The sequence below is a fragment of the Arvicola amphibius genome, chromosome 2 (genome assembly GCF_903992535.2).
Source record: "Arvicola amphibius chromosome 2, mArvAmp1.2, whole genome shotgun sequence".
Classification (NCBI taxonomy): domain Eukaryota; kingdom Metazoa; phylum Chordata; class Mammalia; order Rodentia; family Cricetidae; genus Arvicola; species Arvicola amphibius.
In genome coordinates this window covers 170,715,756-170,730,033 of record NC_052048.2, presented here as the reverse complement: position 1 = coordinate 170,730,033, position 14,278 = coordinate 170,715,756, and the positions used below count along the sequence as shown (strand labels likewise).

General features: G+C 40.4%; 1 protein-coding gene and 1 non-coding gene across 9 annotated transcripts in view; one reads left to right on the top strand and one right to left on the bottom strand.

The window, feature by feature from the left end:
* Positions 1 to 14,278, top strand: part of Cadps2 (calcium dependent secretion activator 2) — a 510,179-nt gene that overhangs the window by 488,953 nt on the left and 6,948 nt on the right. The window lies entirely within an intron of this gene.
* On the bottom strand, positions 7,940 to 8,044 carry LOC119808545. Its single transcript, XR_005284473.1, has one exon. It is a non-coding gene; the product is annotated as a U6 spliceosomal RNA (small nuclear RNA).

Genomic DNA, 14,278 nt, shown 5'->3' with positions numbered 1-14,278 from the left:
GAAATTCCATGCCTCAACCATGCCTCAGACTTGACAACATTTGAAATAATAAAGTCATGTTCTGTGAGGAACACTCCACTGGGATTCCAGATATCAGAATTCCTGTTACTTCTGCCAGTAATGGTGTAGGTGACTTTCAAACATCTGTATAATATTCAGTTTACCACGTAGAGAAAGACTGAACCTCTTCATCTAGAATTTCAAATCGTTTCTGAAATCCAGACTTTTAATCCAATGACCGTTTCTGTTTTTAATTTGGCAATGGTGGTAGAAATCGTGGGGTTGGTGGCATCCGGAGTCGTGCACAGCAGGGTAACAGTTTTCACTCTTTTGTGTTCATTGGATGAAACCAAAGTGCCCTAGCTAAAGAGCAACAGCAGGTGCAGTGAGGCAGTAGAAAAGACAGTCTGTATTGAAGGGCAACTGTGGGTCAGCAAGCTGGCTCGGTGGGTAAAGGGGCTTGCCTCCAAGCATGACAACCAGAATTCAGTTTCTGGGAACCATGGATGGAGAGAACTGACTTCCACAAATTGTACTTGATCTCCACGTGTTGGCTGGGACACGCACACACACACACACACACACACACACACACACACACACACACACACACACATACACACACACACACACACACACACACACACACACATCTCTGCAGACCCACAGTTTCTGCTGCCCTTGGTTACTCTTAGGTAGCCTGTCTACTTTACTTTCTCAGGCTTCAGGGCCTGGAACACAGCCACAGGTGTCCCAGTGTCATGAGAGAGCCTGGGGACATTCCTAGAGTGTATCCGTTCTCTCAACTGAAAAGTGACAATTCCGAAGTCAAAACCGAAATCCCCCAGCAAAGCCACTAGGACACTCTCTGCAAGAGCTTCCTAAAATCTGAGGATTTAAAGCGTGAGACAGAAAACTCGCCATCAGGATGTCCACACTATCTAACTCTCTAAACTTTGTACATTTATTGGGCTTGCCCTACTGGAATCCCCTTAAAACAATCTCGTTTTAGTTTCCATGTTGCTGAAGGCACACCAGGGTGCAGTGTCTAATTGGCAAATCATGCAGATTAAGCATTCTCTTGTGTTATAAACTGATTAAATACTTAATTGTTGAGGAGTTTCATCTTTATGAGATTTTTTTAAAGACATTGTTGTGATGTCTTATAAAATTAAATGTAATTCTTTAAATGATAGCTAATCAGTTACATTCATCCAAACAGTTTTATAAAGGATTAATTTCTAAAGACATTGCCTGAAAAGAATTCTTCCTAGTTAAAAAAAAAAAAAAAAAAAAAAAACTAAATTAATTTTGGGCCTAACTAGCCTTTACTGTAGAAATAGATTCAGTCACTTATTTGTGCTATCATAAGAAGCAAAACATGAACGCAATACAATGAGATAGGATTTCAAAAAAAAAAAATTAACTTTGTTCTTACAGTCTCTTGCCTCTGAACTCCTAAAGAAGAAAAGGAGAGAGATAAGTGTTTAGGATGTTTTTATCCAGCCTGCAAGAGTTCAGTAGCACTGCTCCTAACTCACTTAGAGATTCAGTTTGTTACTCTGTAAATGTCCCAAGAATAATTTAAATCAAAGAGTCAGAGTGATCGCTGAACTGGGTGTGATGCTACACACCTGTAATTTCCACACTCACAGGGCTGAAGCAGGAGGACCAAGTTCAAGGCTACTCTGGGCTATATGGCAAGACCCTCGCTCTAAAAAAGGGGGTGGAGAATAATATTACCCACTAGATAAAACTTCTGTTCCATGGTGCCTTTGATCAGATATATTTAGAATTGACAGTATATGTTTTAAACCATTATCACTGGGTGAAAGATTTCCTTCTTTCTGTAATCAGCCTATATAAAACTTATGGGAGGAGGTTCCACACAGTCAAAGACTGTCTTTGTCCTCCCACGTTTCTGTTCTCTTAATAAAGATCTCTTCTGTGTGAACGTCTACGGGAGAGAAGCAGCTTTCCTCTTTCCCTGATCTTTCGCTTTCAAATTACTCCACAATTGCTCTAAAGTCTCCTTAAATCAACATAGATCTCTATTGACAAAGATTATCTTTGGTGTTTCGTTCTCTGTGGAGAAAACAGACCAATGTAAAACACTCCATCTTGGCCAGTTATGCCCTGCCAGGACTTTTCTAGCAACCACCAGAAACTAAGCACTCCCGTGACACCTGTGCCATACATAGCCTTTCCCCTTCTCCATCAGCAGAAAGGATGGCTAATTCACGTTCAGCGGGGTCTCTGAGCATCTCTGAAGAGATTTCCTTCTCTCCGTGTGCTGTGTGCCTTGTCTGTCTCCCGGTACGCTAAAGATGGATTTCAAAAGTTGGTCCTCTGGATGCTGGAGGCAGACTCCAGCTCATCTCCTATCACGTGCTTCCGTCCTCTTGCAGCTAGGTCAGAGCTTTGTTTTCTGGGGGTTGCTGTGTTTTTACTTGCGGATATTCCTGTTTTGTTTTGTTTACCTGCTGTACGTGAGCACTGAAGTTGTTTGACCTCTTCTGAGGTACTCAGAGCCAAACCTTCTGGGTAGAGATGGTCTCCTCGGCCTCTGTCGATGTGACTTAGAACATACTCTTGACTGCCTCCCCCTCAAGACTTTGCTTTGCTTTAAAAGGGTATTCTCACATTGCAGCGTCCTGGTTGTCTTGCTCATTTGCATGACTAACCCTCCTTTTAAAGTTATTTCTTTGTAAGTGTAAGAATTTATTTTAAAAAAGCATCTTACTTTTGATGTACAGTGTGTGCCAAAATAGCTTTGGCAAGTCGGGGCACCGTTCTGAGAGGCCAAAGGCCCTCATTTGAATCTAAGCTGCAGCTGAATTAAAACGCGAGAAACCTGAGATAAGCGTGCCTAATTGCCTAAAGAGAAACTCAACGAGGAGGGGGGGGGGGGGGAAAAAATGTAGCTTGTTGATCTTATTTCTTTGATAATTCAAAAGAATCTTCAAGACATACGTGGACTCCTTAAACTTCAGTTCTTGAAATGTGATCATGGTCCACAATTGTCACTTGGCACATGCCCAGAAACACACATCTTTGCATGAGGCACCTGGACATCTGTGGCGGCGCTGGTAGAATCAGCTAATTAACAACACAGGCTTAAACAGGCACCTCATCTGGCAGTACAGTTAGTTGCCTGATGGTGCTCAGCAGGATTTGGTAGTGCTTTTTATTTTTCTATCCTAATGGTCTGCCGCCCGCCTAATTTTGCCTTATTGTCAGCCACTACTTACCGCGGCTTGGGGCCCTCCCAGGAGGCTAAATTATTATCAAAGGATTAGGGCGATGTAGCCTTGCAGTTCTGACATTTCTGATTACTCGTCTATGCCAGAACACTAATTAGCTGTGACTAATTAAGAAAAATGCCCCTGCCATAGAAAGCCATTTAAAAGAACCGAGAAGGAGAAAAGCAATTCAAAAGCTGAGCAGTGCTCAGCTTCGCTGATGCTCCTTAGATTTCCACCAGAGCCGTAACTCACCTTTAATTGTGCTCGGAATTAAGGGGGAGGGGGAGACACTGGCAGAACGGTTGGGAGATTTTTTTGCTGGCCTAAGAGGAAAAGAAATGTGGCTGACACCCTAAGATGTCTCCGTGATGCTGAAATTGTCCTGGCCCCACAGAAGGGTGACAAGATTTTCATGTGGGAGAAATGTTTCTAAACCACCGCTTGCAGAATCTTACATCTTTGTCACACACTGAAGCCACTAACAACTCGTTGGTGGAGTGCCCCTGGAGATATTAAAATAGTGTTGAGCTTATGCACTGGTGTTGGATGGGTAGTAAGCAGTATGTGGAACCAGGAAGGGATGCAGCTTCCTGCTTCCTTCACCTAGGCTTCTGGGGGTTCTCCCTCTCACTCTCACATGTAGAGTCTGGTACATGTAGAGTCTCACATGTAGAGTCTGACAGCAAACCTGGCATGCCTGCACAGCATCTGGCCACTGGTGGCTTATTACTGAAAAATGCCCGGGCTCCCCTGAGGCCAACATCTCTACCACTTGACCAGTGCAGTGTTTGTGCTGAACCGATAGCTGCTCTCCTTCCTTTCAGTCCTAACTCCATAAGCAAACAACACACACGGCTTCCATGCCAATTTCCGTAGTCGCTTTTTGGATTCTGCTTCTGTGAGTCACCTCCCTAGCAGCTCCTCCGTGCAGCCCCCTCTGCAGGTTTGGCACCACTTGCTGGTGAGCACAGCAGTGTCAGCTAGGTTGCCAATATTGGCTAAATCCACATTTTAAAAAAAAATCTGCATGGCAAAGTAGCCTTTTGGCAGAATCATTATTCAGGGTAGTTCCTGAATGATTTGACAGAAAGCTGAATTGAAGAATGACTCCTAAAGATGCTTATAAAACAGCTGACCCAACGAGAGCCTCTATTTCCTCATCTCGGCTCTTGCCTACGAAAGATAGAAATCTGAATTTTGCTATCTTAATGTGGGCAGACTATTTGATTTATGAAAACGAAAAGTTCTAATGTTTGCCTCATCTAAATTCTTCATGCTGCATTTTGAGCTTACTTCCTCCTTTCCTCTCACCAGAGAACAAAACACAGATTCTAGCGTCCTCCGAGGCGATAATCCTTCCTAGGCATGAAGACTGTTATTACAGCGCCTGTCATATCTGTCTACTCCCGGATAAATAATCCCTATTTGTTTAACTTCTCATCCTAGGCCCCTTCCCTAACCCTTTAATCATTGCTATGGCTGTGCTTTGAAATTTCTCAAGGTGTTCACTGTCATGCTAAGAGCAGGGATAAGGTGCAGCATCTGAATGTGGCTGGACAAGGTTCTTTCAAACCGTGTTCCTACAAACGCACAGATTCATAGCTCTCCCCCATGGATGCTCTGCCATCTCCTTGAACTTGTTTCCTCTGCTGTAGTTCTTTCTGCTGACTTTCCCTTGAGCAACTCCTGTCAGCGTTTGTGTCTTGGTATCGAATACCCCTTAAGGTGGCTGTTGTGCATATCACGAATGTAAAAGACAAGCCTACTACCCTATTCGATCGCCATGTGTAAATAACAGTGGTGGACACTGGAATACCAATGTTAGGCGTTAACTTTAGCACGTGTAGTTGGGTTCTCAGCAGAAGAGACTCCAGCCGCTCTTATTACTCTCATTGTTTTCATGAGCCTGCATTTATTGATCACCTCTAAAAATCATACTGTGCAAACAGCCGGAAGCCTGTTGCTACCCAGTTCCTGCCCCAAAGGAGTTTATATTCTAAGAGCACACAGACCTTCACGAGAAATAGTTAACTTCCACATAGAACATTCCACTGTTTCATCTACAGAGTAGTCACGGATGGATTTACAGATGAGAAATGCAGGACAACATTGAGTACCCTTTCAGATCACTAGATAGTGGTTATTTCTTTATTTCTCTGGGTTTCAGATAGATGACTAGAAGGCTGCCAGAGATTTAGCAGCAACGCAATTTGTACCCAATCCCAGGGTTTCACTGCCTGCCAAATTCAGAGACCGAGAGGTCATAGCACAGAAGGTCTCCCTTCCCTACCCTCCTTGGGTTCTTAAGCTTCAAGAGAATCTCATGCATCTTCAAAGAGATGGCCACACTTCCACAGCAATAGAAACGACTCACAACGTCAGCAGGTATAAAGATTTCCCAGATGGGTGGCTCAGCAGTGGAAACCCTCCTATAGTACAGCCAGCCCCATCTCCAGAGATGTCCCAGAGCCTCAGATAACCAGAAGAGCAGGTGACAGGACATTCTGGAGAGGCAGTTGGATACTTGGGTGACAGTCTGGAAGCCAGTCCGGAGCTAACAGAACCCTACCATGAGTCGCTAATGTAGCTTCATGTATGAATGCACATATGTGGACATGGAAATCTTTTCAGTCATGATTCTCCCTTCTTCTCATCGCTCATCACCTAAAATGGAATGAGTGCCACATGCGAAGCTCCATTTTAGTCCTGCGTTCCATTTCTTTAGATAAATACAATGGCCTCCTTGATAATTTCAACAACTTTAATATTGATTGGATTTTTGCAGCGCTAAGGTTTAAACTCATGCATGCAGGAAGTTACTCTACCAATGGAGCAATTTATTAAATACCTATTAATTTTTTTCTATTGATAAAATTGATTATAAACAGCAGTGACTCTAACCCTAACACAATTCTATCCTTTTCCTATAGAAAAGCCTTACTATATATATATATATATAATTTATTATATATATATTTATATTATATATATTTATTATATATATAATTTAATATTTCCAAATAGATTTTTTAAAGTCCATCAACAAATATGTAATGTATGTTGTGGTCCAAACACTCTGCCAAGGGCTAAAGATAGCGATCAGAGTCGGGCTCTATGAATGCACTGTGGCTACTCACATCTTGTGGGGGGCTGATAAGCACATCGTGCAGTATTATTATCAACACCTGGCTGGGATATGAGCAGCATGAAACATGAGAGCACCCAAGTCTCCCTTATTGGAAATAGTATTTCATAGCAGACAATAATAAGTTGATAATAATGCTGATACCAATAATATGATAGCACTAATATGAATGAATAGCCAGGGAGATGGAGTTGGTAATAAAATTCCACACCAGTGGGCAAGCTGAGAAACCAAAGGCACAGAGAAGCCCAACCTAAGGCACAGCCATCGGTTCTGTTGTTGCTGCATGCCCACTATGGGAACACAGAAAGGTACCCGCTTACTTCATTCCCTGTATACTTTCAATACATGAGTTTTGGAATGCTTCCCATTCTCTCTCTCTCCTCTCTCTCTCCTCTCTCTCTCTATCCATACACACACACACACACACACACACACACACACACACATATACCTCAAGTAGAAATGCACGCAAACAGTAAATTCTCAAGCCTAGATCATATCTTGAAGTTAAATTATGCCATTTAGTATCAATTCCTAAAGTTTACTGTATCTCTATTTAGGGTCTTATGTTATTGATTTAAAATATATTATTGACCAAAACTTTATATACAGTGTGTAAATTGCCATCTAACCAAAAGAAAATGATCATAGTACCCAAAGAAATCACTCTTAAATTATTTCAGTGTCCTAGACATTTACAGACACTGTTAGGACAGGAAGGCATACTGATTTCTGGTAAACCATTTTTTGGTGTTCAAATAGTAACCAAACCAGTATTCACCCATGATTAGTCCATAGCAGGGAAGAGGTGAATAACTAATGTTTACTGTGTGGTCCTAGCCTTATAGCATCAGAAGAGCTGTACAATGAACTCACAGAGGCAGTTGCCTACTTGATAGTAAATATATAGTGATACCCTATATATAGTAAGGAAAATGTATTAAAATGAAGAGTCTTTGTGGCTAATTAAAGAGCAGTGAGCTAAACAGAGCCTCTGCACCTTGCAGTGTGTGGAGCCGGTGCTGTTTGATAAGCTACTCTGCCCTGGGGCTGAAGAGAACCTAATTCAGAACTTCCTCACCTACAGTAATCATGGGTATTTAAAAAGGAAATCTGGAACTCCAATGACAGAGAAGTTTGTTTCTGCGTTCAGGAAGTGTCTACTAGATGCTAACACTCCCTTGATGGTATATTACCTTTTCTTTCTTTAGTGAAATAAACCTGCCCTTGGGAGGAAGAGGCAAGAAGGTCAACTTAAGGTCACCTTCAAATGTATATGGAGCTCAAGGTCATCTTAAGCTTCATGAGAATCTTTCACAAAATAAATAAATGAACAGAGAAAAGTTCATAATTTGCAAAACATCAAGGTGTTTTGTTATACCTAAAACAAAACAAATCCCCCTAATCGTAAAACATCAACTAAAACATGTATCATCTGTTCTGTGTTTAAGAAACAAACAGAACATGAAGAGAGCCACATGTATAAAGTTCTCCGATGTATGAGCCAATTATCTCTTCTCTATAGCTCAGTGTTTTGTTATAGTTTAAAAAAAATCGGTTTTTTTTGTATTTTACTTTCTTCTTGCACAGGAGCCATCTAAATTTCTCTGTGTCATTCTAATTGTATTATATGTGCTGCTGAAACAAGCTCTTTTATGTATTTTTTTTAAACTTTACACAATAGGGCAAATAGACTTTGTGGGGGGAGATTATACAAGAGATTCATAAAATAGGTGTTGGACTATTCTAACAAGAAATGTGGTTCTTCAAAGAATTTACTTAGATTGCACTTTACATTAGCTGATTTATAGGTATGTTTGGTGTCTGACAGATTGGATTTCTTCAAGTTGCAAGAAACTTTGGTGAGCATCTTTAGAATGGTTAAGAGAAATCCCTTGGATTTGTCAAAGTATTGTGTTGTGTTCAGTCAGCAGCCACCAGGAATTTAAGGGGTTGTTTTCTTGTTTTTATGCTAGAAGCTTCAAATTGCGTCAAAGAAATTTTTGGTGACAGAACAGAAATCTAGCTTGTTTTCAGGAAGGAAATACAATTGCATAATTATAGACTTAGACTTTGGAGCCAAAACATAAAATAAAAATCTTATATGCTCTATAGATCTGGATTAGTAAATTTAATTTAAATCCAGTGTTCGACTTAATGAATATGCAAGTATGCAAAAAATGTTAATAACATTTACTTTTGTTGAACTTAATAGCTGAATTTAGTTCATTTTATTTGAGTTTCACATAAAAAGTGTCCGATGCCTTTATAATCAGAATTATAGTATTGACATAAGACTGGAGAAGCAACTCAGATAGTAAAGTGATTGCCTAACATGCACGCAGCTCTGTCTCAAAATAATTAGTACTAATATAAAACAAAAGCAATACAAGCACTAATCCACATTTCTATAACTCTCATTCGTTCCTCACACACTCCATTGTTTCATCCTTATAATATCTATAGTTCATTAAGAGAGAAAAGATGAACGGAATTAAAAACAAAATGACAGACAATAGAAAGCTCTAGAAGTCGAAACTTTCGTGTTTCTTTATTCTGAAAGAATGAAGCTATAGCCAAGCAGCATATACAAACTGATGGAATGAAAAGTTGACTTTTCCTTTCAGTTTAGTTTTATGTGGCTCACAAGTTCATTGTGCCTTATTTGTTAAATTAAATCAAATTCAATTTAATTTCACAATGTTTTTGTCCCATTGTTGGGAGTAGAGTACAGAGCCTCACACGTGCTAAGCATGTGCTCTACCTTGAACTGTACAGAGCTATTGCATTAGAACGAGCTTACATGATCTGCACCTCCTCGTACAGGTGAGGAAACTGAGGCACAGACAAGACGTTTGACCAAGTCACTTAAGCAAATAGTAGATTTGGAGGTTTGTGCTGGTCTTCCTTCTATCCTCCTTCCCGGGGGCTATTTTCTGTTCCTCAGTGTGTGATTGCTCGTCCTCAGCAGCTATGTCCAGGAGATGCCCTGGACCCCACCACATCCTCCATGGCCACCTCTGTGCCAAGCTGACAGGGTGCCAGCTGTGTAGAACACACCCTCTGTTTTTAGCTGCAGTGAGTTGGTTTCCGTTTTCCTTAAACTCAACCCTTCATCCTTTTCTCAGCTAAAGCACGGCCATAAAGGGCTCTGCTTAAAATTGTGCTTTGGAGTCTGTTCCGTGAGTCTGGATAGCTTCAGTGTGATGCCTGGAATTTGGGGGTGGAGGGGCATTATTGTATCAAATTGACATTAATATCAAATTTGCATTTGAGTGTTTAGAAATGGGAAGTGAATGAAAGAGAGCCACAAATACTGTTACGTGTGCGGCTGGCAGAGTAAGGATGGATACCCGATCAAGAGTGCCTGTTTTCCCTGTGCTGCTCAACTGTAAGGCACCAGTATTTCTAAATTTTTGTTTCTCTCTAGAGCTACAAAGTGGTCCCAGAGGGTGGCTCATAGTTCTCACTCATGCCAAAGCCTTCAATGTTTTTAGATTTGTTTTGTTTGTTCTTTAATTCAATTGAACTATTGGATTTTAAAGTTCACATTTACTCAAATGAGATTTTCTGGATTTTATTCCATTTCAGCAGTGATTTGGCTCTTTAAAATAGCCATTCCACCACGTTATGGTGCCCTGGAAAATACTGGCCCTTCCTCTCTCTTTCTCTCCTCCTTTCTTCCTTTCTTTCTCCTTCCTCCCTTCTTTCTTCCTTTCTCCCTTTTCCCTTCCTTTCTCTCTCCTTCCTTCCTTCCCTCCTTTCCTCCTTCCTCTTTCCTTCCTTCTTCCTTTTCTCCTTCCTTCCTTTCTGTTTTTTACCTACTGAGACAAGCCTAACTAGAGAAGGATGAAAATATACCAAGTATTTATGCCAATTTATAATCAATAAAAATCTAAACACTTAAGCAGAAAACACATCGCAGATCTGTGCCATGGCGAAGCAGCTATTTTTCCTTTGCTATCATCATCAAAAGCTGCATTCTGCCAGAAATCATTTGCTTGAAGCAGCCTCCATATATAAACCCTATGGGGTCTTGTGATTCAGATTTAGGAATATCAGCCACAGAGGGTCCAAAGGCATTGTGCATTAGTATGTATTGAGACCTCGTTCCAGGTGGCAAGCAGCTGGACTTTCGAAAAATAAAACTTCCAAAATAAATGTGAAGTGCTTGTTCCCAGGCGATAAGTGTTATACTTAATGGAATCATCCTCCAAATGTTATAAATGAGGCAAAAAGGGGAGTTGTGCATATTTAATATATTTGTTTTGTATCTCCTCTAGTCAACAGAATAATGGCATTCCTTAACTACTTCTCTTTAACTTGCATGAAGAAAGCACGGTATGTTGCTAAATCTCTTTTCACCGGCTCTGCGGAGAAACAACTTTAATCCTTGTTAGAAAATTGCCGAGTCTGAGGCTGACAAAGAGCTCATGCCTGTTCCATTGTTAGTGCTCCCGGGCCCCAAGAGCAGAGCCCTTTACAGCTGCGTGGATCCCGCCCGGCTCAGCTGCACTATTTAGGAGCAGAGGTTTGTCAATTTCTATTGACAATGGAGAGAGATTTTCAGGGCCTGTAGCAGTGCTGACACAGTTGGGGATCAATGCCAGCCATTCAGCCTGCACCCTCTTTCCTTGCTTTGGTTTGTTAATTCAAGACTAAAGGTCCGCGGAGGGGGTTCAGGGTGTTTAAGAAAGCTGATGAACTACGAGCGTTTATGGCCCTGGTGTGGCAATTTCCATAGTCAGTGGCAACTCCTGGCACTGAGGGAGCTGTGCCCTTGTTGACCCTCTTGTTATTAAAAATGCACGAGGGCTGCGCTCCTCAATATTTCCACACTCTTTCATTGTCAATACCACCTTCTGAGCCCTTCAGCTTGTTGCTTGCTCTAAAGATCTTCTTAGATTGGGTTTGAAAACTTCACCTTAAACACTAGATTAGACTGATGTTCTGTTTTCCGTGCTCCTGTTGATTTGTTGAACCTTCCCAGGGCTGGAAAGCAAGTAGCAGCTTGATGGGGAGACGGGCCGCTAATATGATTTACCAGTCTACAGTCATGCACAATAAGTGTGAATAAATACAGGGGTCTCACAGAGTCAACCCTGGCCTTTCCTTTTCTTTTCTTTTTGCTTTAAAAGAGATATCTCAAGAAAACGAAGCGAGCGATGCATGCCCTTACAGGAGCTGAATGAACCACAAAAGGAAAAAAGGAGCTTTTTTTTTTTTTTTTTTTTTTTTTTTTTTTTTGGTTAAAGTGGTAGGCTGCTATCATGTATTTCTGTAGAGAAAAAAATATATAAAATATACAGTTGCTGCTTTATTCCTGAGGAGAACCAAAGCAAGGAGTAAAACATAAAAAGCCTTTTCCTGGGCTCCAGCCAGGCTGCGCCCTTCTTGTATGTTTCTGAAAGGAAAGCAAGCGGTCACATAAGTTACCTTATAAAATTAGCTTCTCAGAATGAAAAGGACATGTCCTAACGTCTTGGCTCCACTGCATATTCACCCTCTTAGGGTTTTTCCCCCTTTTGTTTCATGCAAAGGTTTGCTTTGCTTTGACTTGGTAGGGCAAGTGAAGCTAACCCAGTTTTGACTCTTCTCAAGATGAAAAAAGGGGGGGCCTACTGTATTTGCACCCCTGAGAAAAGATATATTTACTCCAGCATCAGAAATGTCAAGCTTCAAGAAGTTTCTGTGTGGTGGCTTTGTTGGGGGAGGGATGAGGGGTCCAGTTGCATCACAGGCAGGAAAGCTGCCGGGGCGTGGGGGGGTGGTGTCCTCAGCCTGCTCCTAGTGGAGGCTAGCTTGAGCCCTAAGCTCTAAGCCACTGTTCTCCCTAATCATGTCCTCAACTTAGCCACAGTTATTCTCCAGACGGCCTTGACTTAAATCAGAAGCGCACATTCTGCACTGATAGGATAATGTTTCCTAGAAGCCTTTGCCTCGAGATTGAGATATTTGCCTTCAAAGTCAGATTACAAGGAAGCGTCTTCCCTTAGCTGCCGTCCCGTTCGTCTCTATTTCTATAGTTGCATTTAGATTATGTTATTCTCAAGTTCATGCTCTCTGAATTTATAATTTGGGTATTATGTTAGAAATCTTAGATTAATAATGTCCGTGTTCTCCTAAGTATTCTTTTCATTCTAGCATTAGCAGAGGAATAATTCATACGAGATGGGAAATGAAATTAAAATCACTTGAAATGAGGATTTTTAAGAACCTAGAGGTGTATGTTGAGTGGTTTTCAGGGAGTGTTTCATTTCTCTCAGACTTGTTCAACTCACCCTATACCTGTGTAGGCTAACATATTGGCTGCCTTAGACAAGCCTTTAAACAGTGTATATTTTCTCTCCTCCAACAGAAAAGAGAAAATTTTTATCCCATACAAAGAAACTAGAATATCTAAAATTCTAATTCATTTTGACAGTATTTTAGGTTCCAAATTGTCTCTTGAGTGTGGTGGCAACGGAGTAAGCATTTTGGTCCTGTATGCTAATTCAATACTGTCAGTCATACCCGAGTGTTCAGCTACATCAAAATAGAAGCCACCAAGCTAAGTACTAAGTGGAAATAAGTGAATATACAATTAATGTCAGAAATAAAAGATAGTGTGTGTCCATAAAAGATTTTTGAGATCTCACATATCAGTTGAAGTGCTCCATCTACTAGCCACGGGTTTTATAAAAATTTATGAGTGTCCCTACACTGAATCTTATAAAGCTTTTTAATATAGTTTGACATGTGCTTAAGAGGAAACAAATTTTCGTTAGGAAAGAACAGTAACTAAGTCTCAGTCTAGTCTGAAATGTAATACTTGGAATTCAGTAATCTGTTTGGTCATATTTAGTAAATCGGCTCATTTTAATTTGCTTATCACATTTTATGCATGCAGCTTAAATAGAGTAACAAGTTCATAGAAACAAATGAAATGTGTGACTAACTCATTTTTTACTTGTACTTAACCTATGATTTCTTGCTCTGTTAAATTGTTTTGCCATTAAATTGTCAATAAGTCCAAGCCTGGATGAATTTAAAACTTGCAGAACTTAAGATTTACAGAAGTTAGATTTTATTGTGTGTTAATATATGGAGAAAAAAATTAAGATTTTTTTATCAACTGTGTTTGGATTCCTTAAAACAGATACAAATGTGGTGTGTCACTATGTTTAGGTATACAAGCAGCACACAGAAATCGCTCTCAAAACACTCCATTCATTTTGTAAACACCATATTGATGTAGATATTTCTCCATTACCTCAATGAGCGGCAGGATTCGTATACCATTACCAACACTGGGCTCTATCATGGAATCATTGAACCCCTTAAAGTCACAGTTAATATCAGATGCCTTTTTTGGAAAATAGGAGACCAAACCATTCTTTTATGATTTTTTTTCTGATCATTGTCCATTATATTGTACTGAAACAGGAAATTGCCTCCCAAAATTTTCAGTTTTTTCCCTCAACAGGGTTATAATAAATGGAAAAATTATGAAGCCTCCAAAAATATTTGCAAAGCGACACAGATCTTTCCTTTCATAATCTGGGTATCAGTGTATGCTATGTGATCCTTATAGCACAAGAATTCCGTCTCAACAAAGCTCCTTCCTGTGATCTGAGTAAATCTTGATTTAAGTACTGTTTAAACATCTTGGCAACTGCCTCATAACTGATTTATACAAAAGGATGATCAGGGATCACCATTTAGTAAACTGTGGGTACTTTTTGCCATCCTTCAAAATGTTATTTCTAGGCATTGACATCATGAGTTACATTCTAACACTCCTACTGTCTGAATTTTTCATAGCATGAAGATCAATAGGAAATTTCTCTTTGAAAATGATTTACGTGTGTGTGTGTGTGTGTGTGTGTGTGTGTGTGTGTGTGTG